This window comes from Mirounga leonina, unplaced genomic scaffold (genome assembly GCF_011800145.1).
Source record: "Mirounga leonina isolate KUSES-001 unplaced genomic scaffold, KU_Mleo_1.0 Mir_125, whole genome shotgun sequence".
NCBI lineage: Eukaryota > Metazoa > Chordata > Mammalia > Carnivora > Phocidae > Mirounga > Mirounga leonina.
Window position 1 is genome coordinate 29,733,043 of NW_023270305.1, and position 15,541 is coordinate 29,748,583.

Sequence of the window (15,541 nt, forward strand, 5' to 3'; positions counted from 1 at the left end):
ACCCCAGAGACTTCAGAGCTCCCGCCTCTTGTCTCCTCCGCTGTGCCTCACCCTGAGCAAGTAAGTGGAGCACAGGGAGGGAAGGTGGTGAATGCTGCGCCCCAACCTCTCAATCCAACATGCTAATCGTCCTGGTAGAAAATTTCCGTGTAACTGTTGGAAATGACACAGATCATGAAACATGAGTAGTACATAAATCACATTACATTGGGAAATGTAAGTTATGCTTCTGCTTGTCCTATGATAGCGGTAACCACACTTTCACAAAGCAAGAAACAGGGCGCCTGAGTGGCTCAGTCGGTTAAGCATCTGCCTGCAGCTCAGGTCATGATCCCCAGGTCCTGGGATCGAGCTCTGAGTCGGGATCCCTGCTCAGCGGAGAGCCTTCTCATGCTGGCTCTTGTGCGTTCTCTCTTTCAAAAAAAAATAAAATCTTTTTAAAAAACCCAAACAAACAAAAAAACCAAAGCAAGAAACAACAAACATCTCCAGCTCCATTCTGTACGGGGCCCAATACTACGGAAGGGAAGCTGGAATCTGATTCTAGAACATTCCAGCAGGTTTCTGCCCGCCTCTGGGCCCCACTCCCTTTGTGTTTTTGTTCTTTCAACCTAACTGAATGCCTTCTAGCAGGATAGCATTGTGGTTTCTCCCACAGGGGAGGAAATTTACCTTGAAGAAGGATTTGAGCAAGCAACCCTGTAGGTTAAAAATAAACGAAAATGAATTCCTCTCAGCTCTTTGCCTAGTTCTGCTTTCTGTTACACACCCAAGTTACAACCCACTGTAAGCATTGTTTGTCACACGGGAAAGAGAACCTGGCCCTCGTTCCCCTGAGCTGACCTCTCCCACGTAACTAAGGTAAAGGGAGCGGGCCGTTGCCTGCAGAGGACAAAGGTCTGAGGGAGCACTGTGGTCTTGGGAGGAGACGGACTCCTTCTGCACCCGGTTTCTTCTCATCTGTAGAAGGAGGACCACTCTACTGCTCCCCAAGGCTTCTGAGAGGAGGGGAATGAGGGGAAATATGTGGGAACAGCTAACTTTCTGAGGTGACCACGCAAGCCCACTGGCTTCAGTGCACAGAAGGGAGACGGAGGTGACCAGCCAGCCTGGGCAGAGTAGGTTTTTCCTGTTGTGAATCAGTAGAATATGAAGCTGGATGGTCCGAGGGCCCTGTCACGGAAAACAGGGTCCGAGGGCCCTGTCACGGAGCCGGCTGCATTTGGTCCTGTAGGCCATGGTAGCCTGTGAACGACTTCATGAAAGTAGTGGGTTGGCAGATTAGTCTGGCCTAAAGTCTGGTTGGAAGTCGGGTGAGGCTGGAGGCTGGGAATAGGGGTGAGGCTCTGGACTTAGAAGGCTGTGGGGGGCAGGTGTGAGAGGCAGACCCCCGGAGGAGTCCAAGTTGGGTTTCCAATTGCTCTGTATGTTCCCCCCACTGCTTCTTTCCTCCCTGTCTTTGCTTTTTCTCCTCCTTGTCTTTCTGTCTCCACCCCTACCCCCACCTCCATTATCAGCCCTGTGTCCCTCTACCACCTAAGGAGGCACGCAAATGTGGCTCAGCGAATGCTTCAGATGATAAAGATGCTGCCCAGTGGGCCTCCCTGGGTAAAGCTGGTCTGGCTGGCATTGATTGGGTCATGAGCGGGGAGGGCAGACCCATGTTTTCTTTGGTATCTGAGTGAGAAAAGCTACTGCAGGTTAGAACTCACTGGAAGCTAGAGCCAAGTGACAGCACCTGACATCAAGTGCAGCACAGCTGGGTGGGTGAGAAGAGAGGTGACAGCTCTGGGCTGCGAGGCCCGTTGCTCCTTCTACTCCAGGCCAAGGAAATCAGGTCACCCGATTCACTAGCCAGACACCAGGGGACTGACTGCTGCCTCTGGAAAATCAACCATACAGAAATAGTCATGGAAGAGTGGCCAGGACATGGCACCTGGGTGAGGATCTCAAACTGGTGGCCACAGGTCCGTTCACCCCGCAGATGGATTTTGTTTGGCCAGCTCAGGCCCCCGCACCCTCTATTATGTAACACATTGCCCTTGCTCCCTCTCTGCCTCATATATTTGCCTTCCTAGTCTCACCCCTGAGCTTATGAATTTACCAATCCCATCCTGGAAGGCACAGAGAAACACAAAGATGTTCCAGGAGCTTCCAACATTGCTGGGAAAACAAAACAAATACACAAGCCAAGAGGCTAGGATGACAGACCCAATGTGTGGGGCAGACACTTGTATTTTGGAGTTGAGTTTACGTAGGAGATCTTCTCCCACTAAGGTCATGAGAAAAGGGTGTGTAGAAGTCAGGGGTGACTTGCTGGAAGAGACAGGTCTCAATGGAGATGAGGTGGGGATGCTCCTGGGTGGGGACAGGCAGGGGGAGCCAGCCTGGAGAAGGTGTACACACAGCACAGGACCTCTGAGGTGTTTGCACAGGACAGTGATGATGAAGGCACAACAATCCAGGAAAGCGAGCCGGTAGGTGGGAGCTGAATTAGGGAGAAATTTTTTTTTAAAGATTTAAAGGTGAAAATAAAATATTTATAAATAAAATATAAATATAAAATATAAAATATAAAAATATTTTATCCAGGGGTCCTTGGGTGGCTCAGTCAGTTAAGTGTCTGTTTTTGACTTAGGTCATGATGCCAGGGGTCCTGGGGTGGAGTCCTGCATCGGGGGCCCCTGCTCTGTGGGGAGCCTACTTCTTTTTCCCTCTCCCTCTGCTGCTCCCCCTGCTTGTGCTCTCTCCCTCTCTCTGTCAAATAAATAAAATCTTTTTAAAAAATTTTTATCCATTTATTTGAGAGAGAGCGTGCAAGAGAGCACAAGTGGGTGGGGGAGCAGAGGGAGAGGGACAAGCAGACTCCCCGTTGACTGAGCAGGGAGCCTGACATGGGGCTCCATCCCAGGACCTCTAGATCACGACCTGAGCCAAAGGCAGATGCCTAACTGAGCCACCCAGGTGCCCCGAGATTTTATTTTTTTAAATATCTCTACACCCAACGTGGGGCTTGAACCTACAACCCCAATCAAGAGTCGCATGCTCTACCACTTGAGCCAGCCAGGTGCCCCAGAAATTTTGAAGATGTAAAGACTGGTGCAGGGTGGGAGTCGAAGTATCCAAAGGGTACCAGGGAAGCTTCAGAGCATCTTGGAGACGCTACTCTAGTCACTGCGACAGGGAAGTCATAAGAAGGCAGCTGCTTGGGGTGGGGTGTGAGAAGTTGAGAGAAATTTTGATTTAAATGTGTTACATTTGATGGAAGAAGTATGCAGCTGGCATCTAGGACGGAGACGGAGGTGGTGATGGAGGGCTGCAGTGGATTAAATGGGACTCCCAAGGGAGATGAAGTGGGACAAGGTGCGGAGAGAAACCAGGGAAGGAGACTAACATGGAATTGGAAACAGATGTCCGCAGAGGAAAACGAGGTCTGTTAGCATTATTAACTACAGCGGCTTCCAGAAGAACGGAGCAGAGAAAAGCCCAGGGTTTGAAGCTAGGAGGTGACAGGGATTTCTGCTGGCGTGGAGAAGGGGACAACATATTTCAGAGTCAAGGAGAGCAGGTGGAGGGGAAGGTAACAGGTAGAGGTCGTTATCTCAAAGAGCATGTAGCAGAAAGAAGCCACAAGTAGGAAACCCACGAAAGTTTGAAGGTAGAAGGAAGGATCCAGAGGTGAGAGTGAGAGAAGAACTGAATCCGCTCAGGAGAACGGATAAAATGAAGAAGACAGGACCCAGAGGAGGTCGATGGAGATGCTCATCTTGGATTTCACAACTTTTGCATCTCCTTGCCCCGCAATGTTGGGCCGGGTCCTCGGTCCCCTCGCTGACCATGGTCCTCATTCTTGTGGTTAGGCAGCAGAAGGAAGTCTGCAAATGGCGAGGGGGTTCTTCCCTGGGGACTGGGACCCAGAGCACCAGCAGTTATCCCTTTCCCCTTTGCCACGGATTCCCTCTCTTTTCTCTATCGGACCTGGTCAGTCCGGGTGGCTAGATACCGTCCAGAGGGCTTTACACAGTAGTGAAGCCTCCGGCCCCTGTTTTAGGTGCGCAGGCACAGGCAGGCAGACAGGAAGTGAAAGTGGGGTAACCACGAGGAAGAGGGGGTGAGGACTGGGTTAATCATCTGAATTCTCAGCCACAAGCTCCCAGCCAGTGCTGAGATGGTGAGTGAGTAACTACAGATACAGAATTCTTAGCACAGTCTGTGTCTCTTCAGGGTCTGGTCACCTATGTTGGGCACAGAACCACCACCACCCGAGCGAGCCAGCGGAGGTAGGAGCATCAACAAGCAAGGAGGTGTCTGTGAGGGTGATCTCACCAGAAAAGCAAACACACCCCTGGAGGGGAAGGAGGTGCTTGCTCCCTGCTGGGCTGGGGCAGGCTGTTCTCGAGAGAGTATGGGGTGGGAAGACAGATCTAAGCTGGGAGGGACAGCATGAAAGGAAAAAGGCTGGTACAGGGACGACGAGAGCGAAAGGGGAAGGGGGGAAAGTTCATTGCTGCGGCTGAGTCAGAAGGTTTCATTTTGACTGAGCGTGAAGATACTCTGAAGGGGTAGCTTGTGTGGATGGAGGTCTGGGTGGGCTATTAGGCCCTGACCACGTGTCATCTGAAGGAGATCTAAAATATCCTGAGCCTCTAAACTGTCATTTTCCTTTATATGCTGGGTGGGTGTCGATATCATAGAAAATGAAAACATTCACATAGCCCATGGCCCAGCTACTCTACTAGGGCACACACACACACACACACACGCACACACACACATACTTTATAATGGACTATTATTCATATAAGCAAAGGAAAGAAACAAAGAGCTCTATCTGCAATGACATGCAAAAGTATCTAAGATGATGTTAAGTGAAAAGAACAAGTTGTATAATTGTGCATGGTAGTATTTCAACTGATTAAAAAAAGAAGAACGATGTATATTATGTATTATAGAAAAATATGAATACCTTATATGTTTTTGCATGTGTATCACAAGGAATTTTTTTTAAAAACCACTTTATTGAAGTATGGCTGACATACAAAAAGCTGTATATATTTATATATATAACTTGAACTGTTAGTTGTTATTTTGGGGATTAGATTAGAAAATTAGCATTCTACGGAGGGGCATTTTTAACTAGATAGTATTCTGTGTTAAAAAATAAAATTCAGGGGTGCCTGGGTGGCTCAGTCGGTTAAGCGTCTGCCTTTGGCTCAGGTCACGATCCCAGGGTCCTGGGATGGAGCCCTGCATAAGGCTTCCCGCTCAGCGGGGAGCCAGCTTCTCCCTCTCCCTGCCGCTCTGCCTACTTGTGCTCTCAATATCTCTGTCTCTCTGTCAAATAAATAAATAAAATCTTAGAAAAAATTCATACAACCCCTCCCCAAACTTGGGGTGCCTGGCTGGCTCAGTCAGAAGAGCATGAGACTCTTGATCTTGGGGCTCAAGCCCCATGCTGGGCATAGAGATTACTAAAGAAAAATAAATCAACTTTAAAAAGTTCAAGATCAAATTGGCTTTGTTCATCAATTCCTGAATCAGGCAGAATCCCATCTAGCAAATAGAAAGGAGCTCCAAGCAGCTACACAAAATAGAAGGATTTTATAGGCAGAAACAGAGGCAGATGGGGGGCGGGGCGGTGAGGATAGAACAATTAGCAAAAGAAAAGAAAGGATATTTTCAGGCAAGGTCTTCTTAGGGGGAAGAGCAAGGGTCTTATTAGGTGGATTACCTCATCTTCCTTTGGGGGACGGAGAGGGCCTCTGTGACAGATGACCTCATGGGTGTTTACCAGAAAATTCCTGGCCAACCGGTTAAGACCACATTTCTAGGGAAAGTTGGAACTGCCATTAGGTTAAGGACTAAGCCCCAGTTTGGTGACTTGGCCTAGCATAAGTGACTCCATTTAGGGCCTGGATTTTCTTTTTAATATCTGCATGGTGTGGTTTTTTATTTATTTATTTATTTATTTATTTATTTATTTATTTATTATTTTTTTTTATTCTTATGTTAATCCCCATACATTACATCATTAGTTTTAGATGTAGTGTTCCATGATTCATTGTTTGTGCATAACACCCAGTGCTCCATGCAGAATGTGCCCTCCTCAATACCCATCACCAGGCTAACCCATCCTCCCACCCCCCTCCCCTCTAGAACCCTTAGTTTGTTTTTCAGAGTCCATCGTCTCTCATGGTTCGTCTACGCCTCCGATTTCCCCCGCTTCATTCTTCCCCTCCCGCTACCTTCTTCTTCTTCTTTTTTTTTTCTTAACATATATTGCATTATTTGTTTCAGAGGTACACATCTGAGATTCAACAGTCTTGCACAATTCACAGCGCTTACCAGAGCACATACCCTCCCCAGTGTCTATCACCCAGTCACCCCATCCCTCCACCCCAGCACGGTGTGGTTTTTAATGGGAGCACATATTATTTAGCTTGATAGTTTCAGTGACCACATTTTGTGAACTAGATAGTCAGAACACAAGGCTGATACATATGAATTTTTATGGGGACAATGGAACAGAATATTTGCAAATTGAGGTCATCCTAGGAAATGAAGTACATTCTCCTTTCCTTCTCTCTCCTTTATCTGGCCTGAAAGCCTCACTCCTGTAAACAGCTTCTCTGGTTTAAATCTGGAGGGAAGAACATTGGCCTTTGAGTTATTCATTCACTGAATCCCTGCCAGGGTCCACTGTGCCAGTGTTTCAGGCCCTGGTCCCCTACTCACTCTCTGGCTGTGGGCTCTTGGACTTTCATATCCCTGTAAGATGGGGCGGTAATACTTTTGCTCTGCCTATGAAACCACTTAAAAGCATAGAGTTGAACAAAAACCAGAATGGCTGCACTAATGCTTCAGCGAAGCTTGATTTTATTTTTTTTATTTTTTTTTAGCGAAGCTTGATTTTAAAGATTTTATTTATTTATTTGAGAGAGAGAGAATGAGAGACAGAGAGCACGAGAGGGAAGAGAGTCAGAGGGAGAAGCAGACCCCCTGCTGAGCAGGGAGCCCGATGCAGGACTCGATCCTGGGATTCCAGGATCATGACCTGAGCTGAAGGCAGTCGCTCAACCAACTGAGCCACCCAGGCGCCCTAGCGAAGCTTGATTTTAAAGTAACCTTTTCCCTCTCTTCTTCAAACTTCCCCTCTTCCCTTCTTCATCATTCATTTCAGGAACCTGGTAGCATCTTGAAAATGACTAATGACTAAGGAGGCTGACAGCATATAGACAAATTTTCCCTATATCCGCCCCCCAACCCCACGCCCTTTCCTCCAGGCAGGCTTGCAGTCTTTGAAGGCCATAGCCTGCTGCCAGGCAAAGCAATGAAGCTATTATTATTACTCTTTATCCCAACCTTTATCTTTGCATTATATTTTGGCTCCAAAGCATGAGGTCAGTTTTCAACAACATCTATATCACACAAATGTGAAGATGAAAGAAAAAGCTTTTGAAGGTATCTAGAATCAGGAGGATAAGAGCCTTATATACAGATTTGAGGTTTTTATGAGTCATCATCAGAGGCATTATCCAAGGTCACAGTTAAAAAAGTTAATTCCTGGGGCGTCTGATTGGCTCAGTTGGGGGAGTGTGCAACTCTTGATCTCCGGGTTCTGAGTCTGAGCCCCACATTGCATGTAGTGAATACTTAAAAAAGAAATAAACCCAAAAACTTCAATTCCCTGCAGTAGTTAGTATCCAAAATCTATACTTACACAACTCAACACACAAAAAACAGATAATCCAGTCAAAAATGGGCATGAACAGACATACTGATGGCCAACAGACATATAAAAAGATGATCACCATCACTCATGATCAGGGGAATGCAAATCAAAACTATAATGAGGGTGGCTCAGTTGGTTAAGCATCTGCCTTCAGATCAGGTCATGACCCCAGGGTCCTGGGATGGAGTCCGGCATCTGTCTCCCTCTGCCTGCCACTCCCCCTGCTTGTGTTCTCTCTCTCTCTGCCAAATAAATAAAATCTTAAAAAAAAAAAAGCTACAATGAGATATCACCTCTTACCTGTCAGAATGGCTAAAATCAACAACACCAAAAACAAGTGTTGGTGAGAATGCAGAGAAAAAGGAACGCTCTTGCACTGTTGGATGGAATGCAAACTGGTGCAGCCACTCTGGAGAACAGTATGGAGGTTCCTCAAAAAATTAAAACTAGAATTATGGAGGTGGGTGGGGCGATGGGTGAAATAGGGGAAAGGGAGGAAAAGTACACTTATCTTGAGCACTGAGTAATATATGGAACTGTTGAATCATTATATTTTACATCTGAAACATAACACTGTATGTTAACTACACTGTTAACTATATAAAATATAAATAAATAATAAATAAATAAATAAAATAGACTCACCTTATGATCCAGTAATTCCACTAGTGGGTATTAAATAGTAAAAATACTAATTTGAAAAGATATGAGCACCCCTATGTTTATTGCAGCATTATTTACAATGGCCAAGATATGGGAACAACCCGTGTCCATCCATAGATGATGAATGAATTAAGAAGATGTGGTACACACACACACACACACACACACACCATGCACAATGGAATATTACTCAGTCATAAAAAGACTAAAATCTTGGGGCGCCTGGGTGGCTCAGTTGGTTAAGCAACTGCCTTCGACTCAGGTCATGATCCTGGAGTCCCGGGATCGAGTCCCACATCGGGCTCCCTGCTCAGCGGGGAGTCTGCTTCTCCCTCTGATCCTCATGATCTCTCTCTCTCATTCTCTCTCTCAAATAAATAAAATCTTAAAAAAAAAAAAGACTAAAATCTTGCCATTTGCAATAACATGGATGGATCTAGACAGTATAATACTGAGTGAAATCAAATCAGAGTAAGACAAATACCACATGATTTCATTCATATGTAGAATTTAAGAAACAAAACACATGAAGGAAGAAAAAACCTAGATAAACAAAAAAAAAAACCAGACTTTTTTTTTAAGATTTTATTTATTTATTTGAGAGAGACAGAGAGAGAGAGAGAGGGAGAGAGAGCACGAGTGGGGAGGAGAGAGAGAAGCAGGCTCCCAGCTGAGCAGGAAGCCTGACCCAGGGACTGGATCCCAGGACCCTGAGATCACGACGTGAGCCAACGGCAGATACTTAACTGATGGAGTTACCCAGGCGCCTCAAAAAACCAGACTCTTAACTACAGAGAACAAACTGGTGGTTACCAGAGGGGACAGGGGTGGGTGGGGGGATGGGTGAAGAGGGTGAGGAGGATTAAGAACACACTTGTCATGATGAGCATCGAGTAATATATAGAATGGCTGAATCACTATATTGTACACCTGAAACTAATACAGCACTGTATGTGAACTATACTGGAATTAAAAAAAAAAGATGGAAAGAAAAGTTCAATTCCCTGCAGATGGCAAGTATGGAATAAATTAAATGGACAGTCCTGAAATGGATGTATTTGGAGTGACGGTAAGTTGCCCCCAGGAAATAAAGTCACCTTTGGAAAATAAAACTAGGAAGAATCTGTGCATAATAGATGAGACCATCAACTACGGAAGCATTTCAGCCTAAAAGATGGTAAATGTAGTGTGTAGGAAACTCGGGGACACCCAAATCCAATTAGTATCCCAATGTATTGTGTGCTTGCTAAATGCCAGGTACAGCGCGAGCACTTTAGTTATTCCATGCTCATAACAACCCTATTATCTCCAATTTATAGAGAAGGAGTGTGAGGCACAGAGAAGTGATTTGCCCGTGATTCTAGCGGGGAAATGGTAGAGCCTGGATTCTAATTTCAGATCGTCTGACCCCAGAGCCTCATCTGCGAACCACTCCTCAGGAAACTGAGATTTAATATAGAAAAAAAAAAGGGATGCCTTTCAACGTCCAACTGAAAAAGAATGTGTTAACATAATGTTTCTAAACTTACCAGGTAACAAGAATCATTATTCTTCCCGTAATTGCTTCTCAAGCTGTCATGTACATATGAATCACATGGTGACCTTGTTAAAATGCAGATTCTGATTCAGTAGGTCTGGGTGGGGCCTGAGACTGCAAACTGCCCTGCTGAGGGTCTGTAGACCGCACTTTAAGGAGCAAGGCTCTAGGCAGAGGGCAAGAAGGTCCCCGTCACTGGAAATGGATTTGCCCACTGAAAACGAAGAAACTGGGTTCTGCTCAGATCCTCAGTCTCCCACGAGGCAGCTTCCACCAGCTGAAGCCCTTCTTTGAGTCCCCAGCACCTGAATTTCTGGACCTCCCTAGGCTCTGATCTCTCCCCCAAGACAGACAGCTTTTTCTTCAGATTCACCCACGGGGCCCTGTGGGGTTCTTCTTGGCCAGCTTTCTCTTGCTGAGGTGATTTGAAGACTGAGGGGCCCTGAGCCAGCTGAGGGGGGAGCCTATTGAGAGCAGGAGGCGGGGCAGTGTGGGGGTAGACTCTGGGATGAGTGACCTGGCACTCTCTTGGGTCCTGGAAATGTTCGCTGAGAGAACAATAATAAGGGTGTACTGGAAAAGGAGCCGTGTGAGCTGGGTACAGGAGTGGGAGGTCTGGCGGGGGATAGAAGGTTGACTTTGCCTCCTTGGCTGTTTTGTCTGTGGCCAGTCCTCAGTGTGAAGTTCTAGATGTAAGAAGGAGTTTGTGTTTTGTGAGGGCATGGGCTGGTCAATCTCGTTGATCTGCCAGATCTAAGGCGAACTATTTGTTGAATGAATGAACAAATGAAGAGCTAGGGGAAGCGACACAGTGCCTGGAGCCCTTACTCTCTACCTCGTCCTTGGAATGGCTATGTGGATGACTCACGTCCTGCTGCCCACTCACTTTCTCAGCCCAAAACCACATGTCCTGGGGTGTGGTGGCAGTGAGCTGACCTCCTTCCCCCCTTCTGCCACAGGATCTTCATGACATACAGTTCCTGAGTTTCTAGCAAGTTGCCTTTCCTCCCTGCTTTCCCGAGAAGAGCTGAGAAATTTGGGCCTTGGAGAAAATGGAGTCCCAGTTTAGGTCTCCAGAGAGAGGTGTTTCTGAAGAAGTGTTCAAAAACACTAGGCTGTCCTGAAAGCTGGCTCGAAGAACTAGAGACTTCAGAACCATTTCAAGCTCTAAGAACTGTACTTTTGCCCCCTCTGTCTGGGTCCTAGGCCCCATCACACTCAAATGTATGAACTCAAAACCAAGGAGAGACCAGGCGATGAGCAGTTAGGAGGAGGCACATAAAGTCTGGAGTGGGTGGCCCTGTCCTCCACTCCTTGGGTGGGCAGAGGAATGGACCGACCCATTTGCCTGAGGCAACCAAAATCTGGCTCCTTATTGCTGTGGGACACTGGCCTGAGACGGGTCTCAACCAGTGTCTCCACATCAGAGCTGGGCTGTCTGGGTGCTTGAAAGCAGCCTTCCGCTACACTCCGTCTCTGTCTGGAACTTTCCCTGGACCTGGTGGGCAGAGCCATGGATACTGGGTGCCCAGTCCTATTTGATGGGGAATGAGGAAATGTTTGAAGGCAGTGGCCAGCCATTATCCACAGCAGGTGGGAAAGTGCTGGTGGTGATGGTGATCCGTGGTCCTTACTTTATTATTATTTATTATTCATTCATTCACTTATTATCATTATCAATTTATTTATTCTGAACCTATTACCTGTAGGAATTGACTACAGGTGGGTGCAAGATAGATTTCCTTTCTTTTTTTTTTTTTTAAAGATTTTATTTATTTATTTAACAGAGAGAGACACAGCAAGAGAGGGAACACAAGCAGGGGGAGTGGGAGAGGGAGAAGCAGGCTTCCTGCAGAGCCGGGAGCCGGATGCAGGGCTCGATCCCAGGACCCTGGGATCATGACCTGAGCCGAAGGCAGACCCTCAGTGACTGAACCACCCAGGCACCCCTAGATTTCTTTCTTTTTTTTTTTTTTTTTAAGATTTTATTTATTTGAGAGAGAGAGAATGAGTGAGAGAGAGCACACACATGAGAGAGGGGAGGGTCAGAAGGAGAAGCAGACTCCCTGCTCAGCAGGGAGCCTGATGCGGGACTCCATCCCAGGACTCCAGGATCATGACCTGAGCCGAAGGCAGTCGCTTAACTAACTGAGCCACCCAGGCGTCCCTAGATTTCCTTTCTTGAGAAGTCTCAAGAGAATGGAGTTTTCGGTAACTCTGAAACATGGTCAGGCTACTGCCTCAACTTTATTTCTTGAGAGAACCTGTGCCCTTGGCTTCCTGCCTCTTCTTATTCTGGGGAAACTGGGGACAGTCTTGGAGTCAGGTCTCCTAGAAATGCCCTTTCTCTTCCAACAGGACTTGAGGAGGCTTAAAATGCAGGCAGTAAAAGCAACAGAATTAATAAAAATAAGGAGGAAAGAAGGGGGAAGTAAACGTGTTAACTTGAGTGCAAATAAGAGTTAACACCTAAGGGCATCACATTTGCCTCTGCACTTACTGACAGCCAGGGAAGAAGCACCTACAAGCTCACAGTTTGTTAGGTTCTTTACTGGGTTATCTGTTCCTTCATTCTCTGTGCCTCAATTTGTCTGTAAAATAAGGTATATCAACTAGAGGTTTATGGAGAGCTTCCCATGAGATGATACACACAGACCACCTGAAACAATGCTTGGCACATTGTAAACATTTAATCCCAACCTTAGATATTACAACCTCATTCATTTGTGACTGTAGCCAAGTGGAAGGGAGTAGTGGGTAGAAGGGAGGTGGTTTTCCTTTATTCAAAGGTTCCTACCTTCTCTTTCCTGCTCCATCCAAGTTCTAATGGACAGCCTCTGAAATCGCCTCTGATCCTAGTCTGGCTCCACAATGTTCCCATTCCCACTGTAGTCTCTGCCCCTCCAAGTAGATTATTTCCAGGATGCTTACTTCCTGCTCATTGAACAGTGACCTCAGATGCATTTCCTTGACTGCAAGTCTCTCGGGCTCAGGAAGTGCAAAAGTGGTGTTGCCTCCTTTTGTCCCACTTCGGCAGGTCTGGAGGGGCTGGTGGGTCTGCTTTCCCAGCTCTCAGAAGTTTAACTCCATCAGGTTAGTGAGAGATGGAGACATCTCCAAGAAAACTCCAAACCCGTGGTGCTCAAGTTGATGTTTAGCAGCATGTAGTAGGCTTTCCCTGTCCTTTGATGATGAGGATGGGTGAGGGACCCTTGGGCTTGCGAGCTCAGTGATAGTGACCCTGATCTACCAAAGATCCTACGGGCATTCGGGGCCTGAGCCAGGCCCAGGCCTCCCACTCCCGGGCCAGTGAGCCCACCATGTGTCCTCTGCCACACACTGCCCCTCCCCCTCTGGCAGCAGGTTCCAGTTTTATGTGGCCCCTCATTTTCTATGAGCAGTGCGAGAAGTCTGAATGAGCTTTTGGCCCAGATGGCAGCTCTGACAGCTGACATACACATAGTAGGCCTTCAGCAGTTGAATAAGGAGAGTATGAATGCCTAAGTAGTGTCAGCCACGTGTGAGAACTTTAGAAGAGTTTTATATACCTTGAGTCCTCACAATGGCCCTATAGAGTAGGGACTCTCAACATCTCCCCTTTACAGATGAAGAAAATAAGGCAGAGAATGTATTTGTCCTTGGTCACGTGACTAGTGAATAGCAGAATAGGTAGTTTGGCTTTATAGTCTGTGTGTTTAACCACCAGACCAAATGGCCTCACTCAGATCCTAGAGAGTGTGCACCAACACCTTGACTCTAACAGAGAAATGTTATCCTTAGGATCTCTGTCTTCTTTCCCAAGTTCAGCGATAAGGTCGGAACCAGTGCCATCTGTGTATGACTTGGCGGTCTTCCTACCTCCTCTTTCCATTTTTAGCGCACTGTAACTTCTCTTACAGGCAGAGTCCTACCTCTCCTCCCCCCTGGGAGGATGAAGGCATCAGGACCAAGGCAACTCCAGGTCTCTAAGGGCTGTACCCCACTGATGCTCTCTCCACTGGTGAGGTGGTCAGGACCCACCCCAATCCCCAACTTCTCCCTCCTTGTAGCCTGGTTGGCAGAGGCACCCTGTTGTCCTAAGGAGGAAGGATAGGACCAGCCTAAAGATGTTGATGGAATTCACCTGTAATGCAAGGGGAAGTCTCTGAATCTCTGCCCCAGGGCTCTCCGACTCCCTGCAAACCCATCCCAAGGGCCTGGGCTATGCTCTTTTACCCTGATGGCTACTCACCGTGGCTGCCCCACCCCCTGACTCACAGGTTGTCCAGTTAAGTATCTGCGAACTTGAAGGGCTAATACCACTGACCAGAAAAAGTATGTCCGTGGACAAAAAGAAACAAAAACAAAAACAAAACACACATGCTGTGACAAGTCCTAAGCAATTCCCTTACAAACAATTGCTTTGAAAATTGTTTTTAAAATTTTATTATTTTTTAAATTCAAATATAATTAACATACAGTATTATATCAGTTTTAGGTGATGATTCAACAATTCATCACTCAGTACTCATCACGGTAAGTGTACTCTTAATCCCCTTCACCTATTTCACACACATCACCCCCAACCCAAAATCATCGTTTTAAAATGGCAGAACACTAAGGACCTTTAACAGATCAGTCCTTTTATTCAATTTTTTCATAACCTTGGAATGAATTGAAGGAGGAGGGAGGAATACATTTTAAGGTGCCAGAATTACATCAGAATTGCATTCTAGGGTCATTGCTCCCAGACATGAACTTTCTGCTTCAGACATGACCTTGGGACCTAGAGCTTTGTAAATTACTCACAGAACTCCATCAGATCTTCTAGATAGGTCAGAGAATACTCATGTGCAGTTTAAGCCTCCATAGATGTCCCAGACAGAGCAATGATTTACAGGATCTTTGCTTCTGCTCTTCAGTGCCCTGCTACTAGAGATGGCAAAAAGGTGGAAAGGACTCTAGAACATTCTAAGCCTGGTAAGTATTTCTGGTTGAAATTCTTCAATCTCACTACAACCCTGACAAGAAAGTACGACTTTAATCTCCCGACATGATTAGTTTTGATCTTAAGCTGCACAATAGAATAAATGCCCCCAAATGTGCAGAGCAAATCTTATTAACGTCAAAACTATATTATACACCCTGTAGGAGACCAGAAATCAATGTTTACATCAAAAGAATACAAAAGCTTCTCGGATGCACAGAGACCGTCCCCTTCCACCCTTTCCTACATCCTAAAACAGGTATTTTTACATTAAGAGCAAACCGGAAATTGGCATTCTGTGCCTACTGAGTGCTGGTCACATTCGCGTACCTTAATTTAAGTCCTGCCACAAAGTAGGTACTGATTGTTAACATTTTACATTAGTGACAATGCAGTCTGAGAGATCTGGAATTTGCTCAAGGTGACACACTGCAGCAAGTAGGAGTCAGGACTTGAATCCGAAGCAGTGTCCTTCCTCCCGCGCCACAGCCACGACGTAGAAAACGCAGGTCTACAGGAAATTAATGACCCACAGCCTTCCTGAGGCTCTGCGCCATAAACGGGGAGACAACCCGGTTCTCGTGACTCTTCAGTCTTTCTGTTTTCACCCAAGTGCATGACTGCGGGAGCAAACCGACCACGT